Raw genomic sequence first — 12,141 nt, forward strand, 5'->3', positions numbered from 1 at the left:
CAATATTGTCTATTTCCAGTCTTGCAAATGACAGCAGTCCTGGCCTCTTCTGATTTTTTTTAATCACTAACTCCTACATTTTTAGTTTATAAATGAATGGTTTTTGCCGTTTCTATTTTTGATTCTTCTGGAATCGCCAGATTTCATTGTCTTTTTCCAAGTGACATAATCAAAATTGCTAAATCCCATATCTGGAATCACTTTCTTCTCAGTATGATGCAGTGGTGTAAGCCACATCACGTTTAAGATGGAAATTAGATCCCCACTTTTCATCCCATTACTCAACATCCAAACAATTCCTTGAAATTTCATATGTCACAGAAAAGTTATTGGACCAGATCCTGGTCAGAGTTGTTCCCCTTTGTACCACACTGGATGGAAAGTTGGCTTAAATACCCATCTGGGGGTCACTTTTATGTAGGGAATTCCACAGGTAGTGTAAAGGCAATCTAGTCCATTCTATGACACCCAACAAGTGTTGCCCAAAGGCATATTTAAAACCCATTTGTGCTGCTAGTGCAGCACTAAGGGTGTTTAGGAGGGACTAAGGATCTGGCCAGGAATCAGCCTGTGGAAGTGGCAGTACATAGCTGCACTGCCTCAGGAGGAGCTTCAAGAAGAACTTATGCCACACAGAGCTGCAGTACGTCCTCTGCTCCCCGTTGTCCCCATGTTCGGGGTGTGGAAGTAAATCACTTCACACCTTCTTAGAATGCAGTTTACTCCTCCCACCACTTGCACCCATCCAGTTACTCTGGCCCTGCTTGTACTTGGTGAACACCCATGCTCTTCTCCCTATCATTCCTCTAGGCTGAAGTCACAGTCTGAGCAATCAAGCAGGGAAATAAATGGGAGACCTTACTCTCCCTTATCCCAGGTACAGAAGTGCAAAGTCTAGGGATAATCTAGCCCAATATATACAATCAGTAATATGCAATCGGTTTTCTTTGCATAACAGCAACAACGGGACAAAGTTAGGGTAGCATGGACTGTATAAATTGGATGGGTGATTGCGAGTGATAAATCTGTCTACATCATCATAGCATCTGAGCTCCTAACAAGTGGTATGCCAACTAGGTCCCCTAACTGCACATTTTCAAAGGTTCATGTAAAGAAAATGTAATACTGTTTGGGGGAGGGCGCAGGGGTTTAAATGGAGTTCTATAAACTACGCTTTCTATGTTACCTTGCTTTAAAATGTTTTTGTTTGGGAATCTATGTCATGCAATTTATATGTAATAAAGTTATGAGCAGAAGTTTGATAGTATCAACTGGAGTAACAATCATCTAAAATACCAATTCAAGATTTGCTATTCAGTTGTGTCCTTTTCAGATGGACAATTTTACAAGAATTATTGGAGAATAATCACATGAAGTTTGTGAAAGGTCTGATATGGAGATAATGGGCCTGTAGTTGGTGATAGCGGGTGTGTAATTTTCATCTTGTACAGCTTGCTCAGCAATGCTCGTGTGAACAGTCACCCATTTCAACTTCAAGTTCCTTTTCCTCACCTCTACTATATCAATAAGAAACTGTGGTGCAGCAGTGCCAGCAACATCTGCAAAAACCCAACAACTCACACTTCATGAAATGTTATAATGGAAAAGAAAATTTATTCCAAACCCCCCTGAGGTTCTGGGGCTAATTCATCTTATAGCATGCACAACGCTGCTGCTGCAGACCTCTTCTTTCTTTCTATTGTGGAAAGTCTTAGATTTTGCAGTTGCTATAGCATGGAAAACCAGGTTACCACACCCCAGCATGTATATTTTCCCTTGTAAATTTACCAAACATGCATGAACTTCTCAAAAAACAAGATCAGGCAATCAACTGCTCAAGGAAAGGATTGGAGTAATGCATTTCACGTCACCACAGACGTGATGTTTCTAAATTCATTGTTGTGCAATTGCCTCAGTACTGGTAGACTCTTCCATCCATATGGAGACAGTTGCAGGATCACAATGTAAGTTAAAGAAGATTGCTATTATGATGGCAGTGTGAAGAAACCACAACTGAAATCAGGATGGCCTTTGCAATAGGTACTGTATGCTACAACTGGTTGAATAACAGATTTTTCTGTTCACTGGCAATTCCAAAATTTTAAAAAAAAATCATTTCTGGTGAAACTAAATGCTTTGTTTGATCAGAAATTAAATGTTTCGTTTCAATTCTGAGCATTTTAAAATTATTTTTAATAAAACTGAAGGAAATTTAGAAATGAAAAGTCATTTTCAATGGAGAACTTACAATTGTACATATTGGTTTGAAAATAGTGAAACAAAATGTTTCTAGTTTTCTGGAGTTATTGTTGTTGTTTTGACATGAACAATTTGGCAAAACCCGCACAAGAAATGCTTTGGTGTTGCCAAAATTTCTCTCTTTTTTTTTTTTTTTTGGCCAAAAATGGCCTTGCTGAAAATTACACCTAACTCTGCTGTACACACTATCAGAGATAGTTCCTACCCTGAAGAGTTTTCAAACAAAATAAACAAGACAGACAAAGGGTGGAAGGGGAAACAGAGGCAAAGTGACTAGCTGTGACACGCTGAGTAAGTTTCCTAGTCCTGAAAAAGAGCTCTGTGTAAGCACACAAGTTTGACTCTCTCATCAACAGAAGTTGGGTCAATAAAAGATATTACATCACCCATCTTGTCTCTCTAAGACTTCATGAGACACATACAATGCAGAATAACTAGACAAGACCTTTCACAGTGCTTAAGGCTTACATTAAAGGCTTGTCAGGTCTGAGCCATTATTCTCAAACAAGAATCATTGTTTGCATAGCACAGGCTTTCGTTTAGTTAAAAATAGAGGTCCAGACCTTCAGTTGCTTTAGACCAGTGTTTCTCAATTGGTGTTCCGCGGAACCCCAGGGTTCCGCGGGAACTCTGTTAGGGTTCCGCGAGCAGCTGTTCTCCGCGCCGCCAATCAGCTGTTCTCCCCGCCACCGAAAAAGGGAAGATATCCCGGATTTTTCGGCGGAGGGTATCATTGACATTTTTTTTGGCCCCATATGTAAAAATACTGTTAAGAGTTTGGGGGCTTCGGCAATTATTTATCGAGTTCAAAAGGGTTCCGTAGCCAAATTTAATTGAGAAACACTGCTTTAGACAATATAGTGTCATTGACTTTGATGGAGCTTCACTAATTTATATTGGGGGCAAGGACTCTGACCCTCAATTATAAAAATTAATTTCCTCATGGAAAAAACATAATTTAAATTCAGGGCAAAATGAGCAGAAGTTAGTTTCATGAAGCCCAAAACTTAAGGAAAAAGAAGTCCTAGAAGTCTGGTGATACCTAACCCATCCCAAACTCAGAGTCTGACCACTAGAGTAGTTGTTTCTAATAACAGTGCTTCTATTAACTAGCCATAATTTTATTAATGTAATATATTTTGCCCACCTTGATTTTTAGTGGCTGCTGCAGGGGATTGTTATTTCCAGAATAATAGTCCCCTATCTCCACTATGCCATCAAACCTAATATAGTCTAGATCAATTTTAGCCATGCTATAACTGACCATGCTTACAGCTAGGACATTATCTGCCACCAGCCTAGAACTCTGTTTTCTATAATATACATATTCAAATTCCTACCTTAAAAAAGCCCCCAAACAACAAGAGTGCATAATTACTGCATGAAGCCCTTTTTAGGCAGTAGGTAGGCATAATAGCACCACAATAGTGGGCACTTAAATCCCTCAAAAGGAAGAGTATAACGGAACTCTCTGGAAGAACAGGCATCAGATGATGTCAAAAAGAGGATTTTTATGTATATTATAACACGATACTGTGGACGTGCCCCTGAGAGCGGAGAGCAGCGTCCGGGTTTCCCCCTCTCTGGGTCCTCCTCAGAGGGGGACCACTCCTCCCGGCTACCTCCCACCAGGAGTAGTCCTGAGCCCCGTTCCGGGCTGGCCGGGCAAACAGTCTCAGGCCAGGCCCTGAGGCAGGGCTGGCCGGGCAAGCAGGCCGCTCTCTGGAGCGGTATGGCAGGTGAGACTCTCTCTCAAGGGCTGTTAGGGAAGGTGGGAGGGGGACGCAGGCTCACCCGTCTCCACTGCGTCCCAGCCCAGGGCCCTGGCAGTGGCAAAGGCGTTTGCCATGGGGCCGGCGGGGCTTCAGCAGCAACACGCCGCCTGGTTTGCCCCTGACTCAGCCACTAACTTGTGGCTACCCCTGGGCTTCTTCCTCCCCGAAACCCCCGGTACCTGCCTCCTCTGGGTCGCTGGGGCCTGGTAGTCCCGCTAGACCCTCCTCGTCCACGGATGGCAGCTCTGGCAGCTCCATGGGCTCATTCTCGGAGGGCAGTTCTTCCAGGTCCTCAGGCCCCCAGGCAGGGCCGGTAAGTTCTCGGGGTCCCAGGCTCTGTACTGCTCCGGCGGGCCTGCCTCCGGCTCCCAGGCCACGGGTGTCTCAGGGGGGTTCTCCTCGGGCTCGCCGGCAGCAGGGAACCCCGATGGGCCTTCTTCCAGCTCCCAGGCAATGGGGTACTCCGGTGGGCCCTCCTCCAGCTCCCAGGCAGCGGGGAACTCGGGTGAGGCCTCCGTGGATCCCCAGGCTGGGGTTAAGGCTGGCCGCTCCCTCTCAGCGTGGCTCTCCGGCCCAGCCTTAGCTGGGAGCTCAGGAGGAGAAGCATCCTTCCCCCTCAGCTGTCCTTCTCTGACTGAGCTAACAGGCCTGGCTTTTAAAGGCCTGGCTCTGACCCCTGCTTCCGGTCAGGTGGGGACCCTGGGGCCTTTAAAGGCCTGGCCCTGCCCACCTGCTTCCAGCCAGGGTTTCCCCTTGGGGGCTCTATCAGCCAGGGTGGGTCTGGCTCCTTCTCTGGGTCCTCCTCAGAGGGGACCACCCCTCCCGTCTACAGATACCATAATGAATAATAGACAAATATCTTCACTTCATAAAATATCAGCCTTATGCTAAGAAAACTCAGGATTTTTGCAACCAAATCACCTGGGAATTTAGCCAGAAATGTCCAAACTTAGGTTCCTAGAATTAGAAAAATAAGCTCCATTCCTGCAAACACTCATGTGTGAGCATCTTGGTTCCTGTGAATAGTCCCACTGAGCTCTATGAGAACCCCAATTTCCATTTCATATTAGAAATGAACATTTGTATTATTACTGAGGCTCTGTTATGATAAATCCATGTGAAAATATAGCTCAGAATGACTAAGAGTAAAGGTTGGGTAACTACCAAAACACTTTACGGACTTTGGATGAAATCTTGACTCCATTGAAGCCAATGGCAAGACTCCAACTGACTTTAGATGGGGCCAGGATTTCATCCTTTGTTGCTTCCAAAACTGGTTTTCTCTAACTACAATGATAAAAGAAAAACATAAATCTATTTTTTGTTCCAGGTTTGCTTTTGTGAAACAAATAAATTAAAATGGCTAAAATCAATGTCTTCAATTTTATGGCCTGATTCTGATACCATTACTTGTTGAGTAGTAACTTAATCTTTGGTTTTACCCATTAAAATGAATGGAGATACTGTGGAGTAAAGCTCTACTTTACATTAGTAAGGGTGATAGAATCTGGCCCTTAGCAAATAAGTTCTTTCTAAGCTGGCATTTATATGTTAAGCTTTTGCTCAGAAGGATTTTTCCACCAAGTTATAAATGCTTAAATATAATTGTTTATGGTGGAAAAGTTGACAGATTCTTAAATGTCATGTCACAAATGCAATGTTATAATTTCTACAAGTTTGTAGATGGAGTTTTAGATGGAGTTTTGTTGATGAAACATGGTAATTAATCATGCCTATTCTATAGATAATAAAAATGAATATGTCAGTTGTGTCAATAACTATAGTGGCCTTCCTTATGTCAGCTATAGAACAATGGAATCCTAAAAGTGAGCATGGTTATTGTCTTTGAAACAATGAAAAACTGTGGTAGGTACATTTTACGTCCATGTCATAAAATATATTTGAGTAAAAACACATGCTTTTTTGATCATTAAGGTTTTTCCAATTGGATGAGCCAAATTGCATTGTATTGTAGAATTTACTTTGATTTTTGTAATGAATCACTGAAGAAATCCCACAAGACTGTCCAATGTAATAAAAGATTAACTGTTTCCCAGTACCAAGAATTGTGTCTGTGGAGATGTGCCAATAAACTGTAATTCAGCATACTAGAAATGTATCTCTGGATATAAAGTAGATATTTATTCTATATTCCTATTTGTACCTTAGTTCTGAGATATGTGCAGTGTCTGGGTTATGTCGTATTTCATTAGGGCACAATTTTTCAAAAGCCACCATTAATTTGGGGTACTTCAGTGTATGAGTGCAAGCCTGAGACACCACAATGTCATTGTGCTACTAAAATCTGAACTGCTCCAAATCAGTGGCCACTTCTGAAAAATCTGTAAATGATGAATGGGTGTATTTTGAAGCAACAAGCAAATCTTGTTGCTTCTTGCTGATGGGAAGGTGTTTGCAAGAGTATGGGAAAGTATTTGCTTCTGCTAACCATAACCTCACAAATATTCATTATGCTTTTTATATATAAGATACTTTTTCATGAGTTTAGGGTGTGCTATACAGCAGTTCAGATATTTTTTTTGTGTGTGTATTTTGAAAGGAAACACTGTTTAAGTGTATATTTATACCCAGTTGTGGATAAGCTTTCAGAAGAATGGTGCATTCTCATGACATCCTTGTGCATCCTAGTGCTTACCATTACTCTGCAGCAGTGTCTCTTGCCCTATTGTGGCTGTGCAAGGGAATTTCCACCACCCCCATGTGACTATGCCCACCCTGGGCTTGGCATGCACAGAACCGTTTCCAAAGGGCTGCTACTTTGCTTCTGAACCAGTGGGCAGAGTGTGGTGTTCAGTGATCACTCATTGCTTAAGGTGAGTGCTTGCAAGACATCAGCTTTATTTTGCATCTAGTTCTAAATCGCTGAGCATAACAAGAGCATCACACTGCCCCACCCAGACTCTGTCTGTTAAGCTCAGCCCTTAAAGCCACAGTCCCCAATACCACACCTTCCCTTCCAAGCCAGAACTTATTAACAATAACACTTAAAAAACCAAGATTAATGTAGCACACAGTTACAAATACTTATCACCCACCTAATAACTAAAACTACTAATAATGTTCAGTTAGTCTCTGAGGTGCCCTGTACTGTCACGTGCACCTGCAAGCTCCCCTGCAGCATCAGCATTCTGCTGTCTGGAGGCAGCTAGTTCACCTGTTCTGGTTGTTCCACATCCAGGGGCTCCACTGTCTCAGTCTGCTGTGATTGTTGTCTGTGTGAGACCCACTCAAGCAAAACAGCATACTCAGTGCCCCTTCTCTCCCCCTCTTCAGGGACTTAGAGACAGTATTGCTTATTCCTTTGTAGTATGTGTCCATTCGGGGTGACAACTTCATATGGTTGTGGGGATACCTCTTGTGGCACCACTGCTGTTTTCCACCATTGTTTCCCATCATAGAGGTGCACAGCATCATTTTGAAGAATTTAGAGGCAGTCTTCATGATCCAAATCCTATTGATTTTTTTGTTTTGTTTTGCCTTTTCTTTATACATCTGCATGTCCCCACTGACTCTTAGATCAATTTCTAACAGTGCAGGAGTTCTTGTTTTCAGTTTTCTGTTAAAGAAAATGTCAGCAGGTGACAACCCATGCTTCATTAGTGCCATTTTGTAATTTAACAGTGTTAAATACAGACCAGAATCTGACTCTGCAGTCTTTTTTAGTAGGTGCTTTTTTATTTGTACACTATTTTCCACCTACATGTTGGACTGGGGATACTGGGGACTTAGCAGTTACGTGTCTAAAACCATACTTAACTGCAAACTGCTTAATCGTTTGCTCACTGAACTGTGGCCCATTGTCAGACATTACTACATTAGGTATACCATGTTGAACAAACCTAGATTTGATATACACTGTCATCTGGTTAGTTGTAGTATCATCTAGTAAAGCTATCTCAGGGAAGTGAGAATAATAGACAAGTATAAATACATAGCTTTTTTCTAACCAGTGTATGACTACTTTGCTGAGGGAGTGTGTGGGGGGTGAATACCTCTTGTGACACCACTAGAGGGTGGGGGGGCGGAATTTTTCTGTCACTAACGTGAGCTCTTTCACTTCACTTGGCCTGTATTTTTGACATATGTAACAAGTCTTAACAGCTTCCTCAATGCTGCAGTTCATATGAGGCCAGTATATATCCTTCATATATCCTTTTAACATATTTTTCAGTACCACCTTAGGAAACAGCTGGTGTGTTTAAACAAAATCTTAGAACTCCACCCTAAAGTCATAGATTCCAAGGCCAGAAGAGACGGATCATCTAGTCTGACTTTATGTATAATACATGCCATAGAATTTCCCAGAATAGTTCATGATATCATTTAGAAAAACACCCAATCTTAATTTTAAAATGTCCAGCGATGGAGTTATATGAATCAAAATGTTGTGAGGTAGAATGACAGACACCATACAGAAATCTAAATATATTATGTCAACATTATTACCTTTATCAATGAAACATGTAATATCATAACAAAAAATCAAGTCAGTTTGACAGGATCTATTTTCCATAAACCCATGTTGATTGGCATTAATTACATTATATTGATAACAGACCCTGGGAACATGCTGTTCCAGCCACCCTGTGCTAATAGCTTAATTACATTCTGGAGAGTCTCACCTTGAGCAGTAGCTCTGGCAATCACAGCCCACATTTTGTCTGAGTCTGGACAGTATTTTTTTAATCTAATTGACACGCATGTATACATTCTAACTCTGGGCTTTGCTGCCCTGCACTTTTATCAAGTATTCTAGAGAGTGTGTCTGCAACAAACAAATCTCTCCCAGGTTTGTATTCAATTTACAAGTCATGCATCTGTAGTTGGAAAAATAATCTCTGTATTCTTGGGGGGTGAGGAGAGTAGTTTGTCAGTCCGCTTTTGACGAGGGCAATAAGTGGTTTATGGTCAGTGTCAGCAAGTGCAGGCCTCCTGTAAATAAAGAAATGAAACTTTTGACACATATGGACTAAGGCCAAACCCTCCTTTTTTAGCTGAGCATATTGGCACTCAGTTTTCGTTAGCACCTGTTTTCTCCAATTTTGCCCATACTGTAAAAGAACTACACCAATACCTTTCTTGGAGATGACTGTGGACAACTTTATTTTGCATTTACTGTAATAGTACTGCAGGACTGGAGCCTCTTTAGTTAACTACTTCAGTTTCTTAAACTCTGTTAAAATTTGCATTCCATGGACATCTTTCACAGTAGTTCTCTCAGGTTGCTGGCTCTGGCAGCTAGACTAGGCACCCATTTCCCTACATAGTTCACCATTCCAAGGAATCTTTCTACTCGTTCCTTCTCTATTGGGTCAGGATGGCCTCAGCCTTACTGTAATATGTGTTTGCTATGTTAACTTTTTTCCCAGATATGTTATTTTCATTATATGGAATTTACTTTTTTTTTTTTGTTAAAGGTTTAGAACAGCAGCTCTGGTTCTTTCCAAAACACATTGGAGTTTTCAGTTGTGCTCTTCTATTGTTTTTTCCCAGATCATAATGTCATCTATGTAACCTTAGTACCTCCATAGCATCAAAACATTGTATTTTCCAGTGAAGTACCTCAAGTGCTGAACAAAACCCCAATGGCAGTATGCAGAAACAGCATCTCCTAAAAGGGGTCTTGAATGTGCTTAAACATGTGCTCTATTTCTCTAAAGGTACTTACCAGAAACCTGCTGATACATCACACATAGAAAGAAATTTGGCATCAGCCATCTCCCCCAAAATATCTTTCCTTGTGAGTAGTGTAAAACGGTTCCTTTTTATACATTATTTAATTCTTTGGGGACTATAAGAGAATGGTTCAGTCTTTTTTCTCTACAAGGACCAAGGAACATACCCACTCTGCTTCTCCTATTAACTATGTGATTCCCAGAGCAATGAGCTTATCCAGTTCCTCTTTTGGCCACTGCCTTAGGGTATGTCTATACTGCAGGGTGAAGTCGACTTTCACCCACTGATTTTTAGATGTCTCTGGAGTGTGTACACACCAAGCTCTTTGCGCCACGCTCGTGCATCCACACTCGCCACACTTGTGTCGACATTCAAAGCAGTGCACTGCGGGTTGCTATCCCACAATGCAACTAGCCACGGTGGCTGTTGGGACAAGTTTCATCGTCCCATGATGCAACGCTCCTTCCCCCTCCCTTCTTCCCCCAAACAAACAGGAAACCGATTTTTGCGCCTTTTGTTTATGCCGTGCGCTCGCCATTGCTGCAGAGACATGGAGCCAGCTCAACTCTGCACTATTATTGTGAGCGTCACAAATACATCACAGCTTATCATTGAGTATTTTCGAAGTAGAACAAGAAGCCAAAGCACAGGCAACTGCGATGCCACCGAGGCTGCCCTGCTATAAGCCATCGAGTGGAACACTTCCCGATTGCTGCAGGCCATAACGCATCATCTGCAGTCCATGGAGCACCAGTTCTGGTCTCGGGAAACAAGCACAGACTAGCGGGACCGCATTGTTATGCAGTTGTGGGATGATGACTAGTGGCTGTAAAACTTTCGTATGCGAAAGGCCACTTTCCTTGAACTTTGCTCAGAGCTGGCCCCGTCCCTGAAGTGCATGAATACTCGCTTGAGACAAGCTTTGATGGTGGAGAAGAGAGTCGCCAACGCTCTGTGAAAACTGGCAAACCCCAACTGTTATCATTCGGTTGCGAATCAGTTCGGAGTCGGTAAATCTACAGTGGGCGCTGATGTATTTCAAGTGTGCAGGGCCATCAATAGACTTCTGCTACGAAAGCTAGTGACTTTGGGAAATGTGCAGGATATAGTGTATGGGTTTGCCGCGATGGGGTTCCAAAACTGCGGGGGGGAGGGGGGACCATTGAAGGAACACACATCCCTATCTTAGCGCCTGCCCACCTAGCAACTGAGTACATAAACCACAAGGGATACTTTTCCGTGGTCCTGCAGGGCCTTGTGGATCATAGGGGTTGTTTCACCGACATCTATGTGGTGTGGTCTGGGAAAGTGCATGATGCACGCATATTTCAGAATTCGGGGCTGTTCTCTAACATGCAGTTGGGCACTTTCTTCCCTGACCAAAAAGTTCACATCGGGGGTGTGGAAATGCCAATAGTGAGCCTGCGGGATCCTGCTTACCCCTTGCTCTCTTGGCTAATGAAGTCGTACACCGGGCACCTTGACAGTGACAAGGAGTGTTTTAATAACAGGTTAAGCACTTGCAGAATGGTTGTTGAATGTGTATTCGGGCGTTTAAAGGCCAGATGGAGGAGTCTGCTCACTAGGCTGGACATGACTGAGAAGAACCTCCCTTATGTGATATCTGCATGCTGTGTTCTTCATAATGTGTGTGAAGCGAAGGGGGAGAGGTTCCCCCAGGGTTGGGCTGTGGAGGCAGAAAGACTGGCCGCCAGTTATGAGCAGCCTGATGCCAGCAATATGCTGAGAGCTAACGGTGGAGCGCTTTGCATTAGGGCAGCACTGAAAACCAGGTTCTGCAATGAGATGCAGGACTGATTTCTGTCTCTGTCTGTTATTTGCCTTTGCTCTACATCCTCCCCACCATCGATATCAGTACCCTGCAAATCCCTCCCAAACAAGACATGATTTAATAAAGAAACATGTGTTGAAATGATGCAAACTTTTATTTATGAACATTCAAGTCGTGGGGGGTGGGGCGGGAGTGTTCATTCACAGTCTCAAGGGGTAGTGTGGTTTCTTGCAGGCCAGCTGTCAGCGGGGTCGCCGCTGCTTTCTGCTCACCTCCACCAGTGTTGAGTGCATCACATACTGCAGCCTGGCCATTCTACTCCGAGACCTCTTGGGGGTGGAGGAGGGGCAGGGCAACAAAGCCATAGGTGGAGGAGCGTTATGGAGGGGCTGCAGTGGGACTCTGTCCGGCCTCCGCTCCTCCTGAAACTCCACAAGTTGCTGGAGCATGTCTGCCTGGTTACGCATGATTCACAGCATCTCCTGCGTGGTACTGCGATCATGCTCCATCATTTCTCTGCAACTCTCTCTGTCCATGTCCATATTCTGGGACAAGGTCAGCCACCACACTCTGAGCTCTGTCTTTGCGGCCACGGAGGCATTCATGAGCTCGCCAAAC

The sequence above is a fragment of the Emydura macquarii genome, unplaced genomic scaffold, assembly GCF_026122565.2.
Source record: "Emydura macquarii macquarii isolate MOO-44397 ecotype Brisbane River unplaced genomic scaffold, CSIRO-AGI_Emac_v2 contig_2473, whole genome shotgun sequence".
Classification (NCBI taxonomy): Eukaryota; Metazoa; Chordata; order Testudines; family Chelidae; genus Emydura; species Emydura macquarii.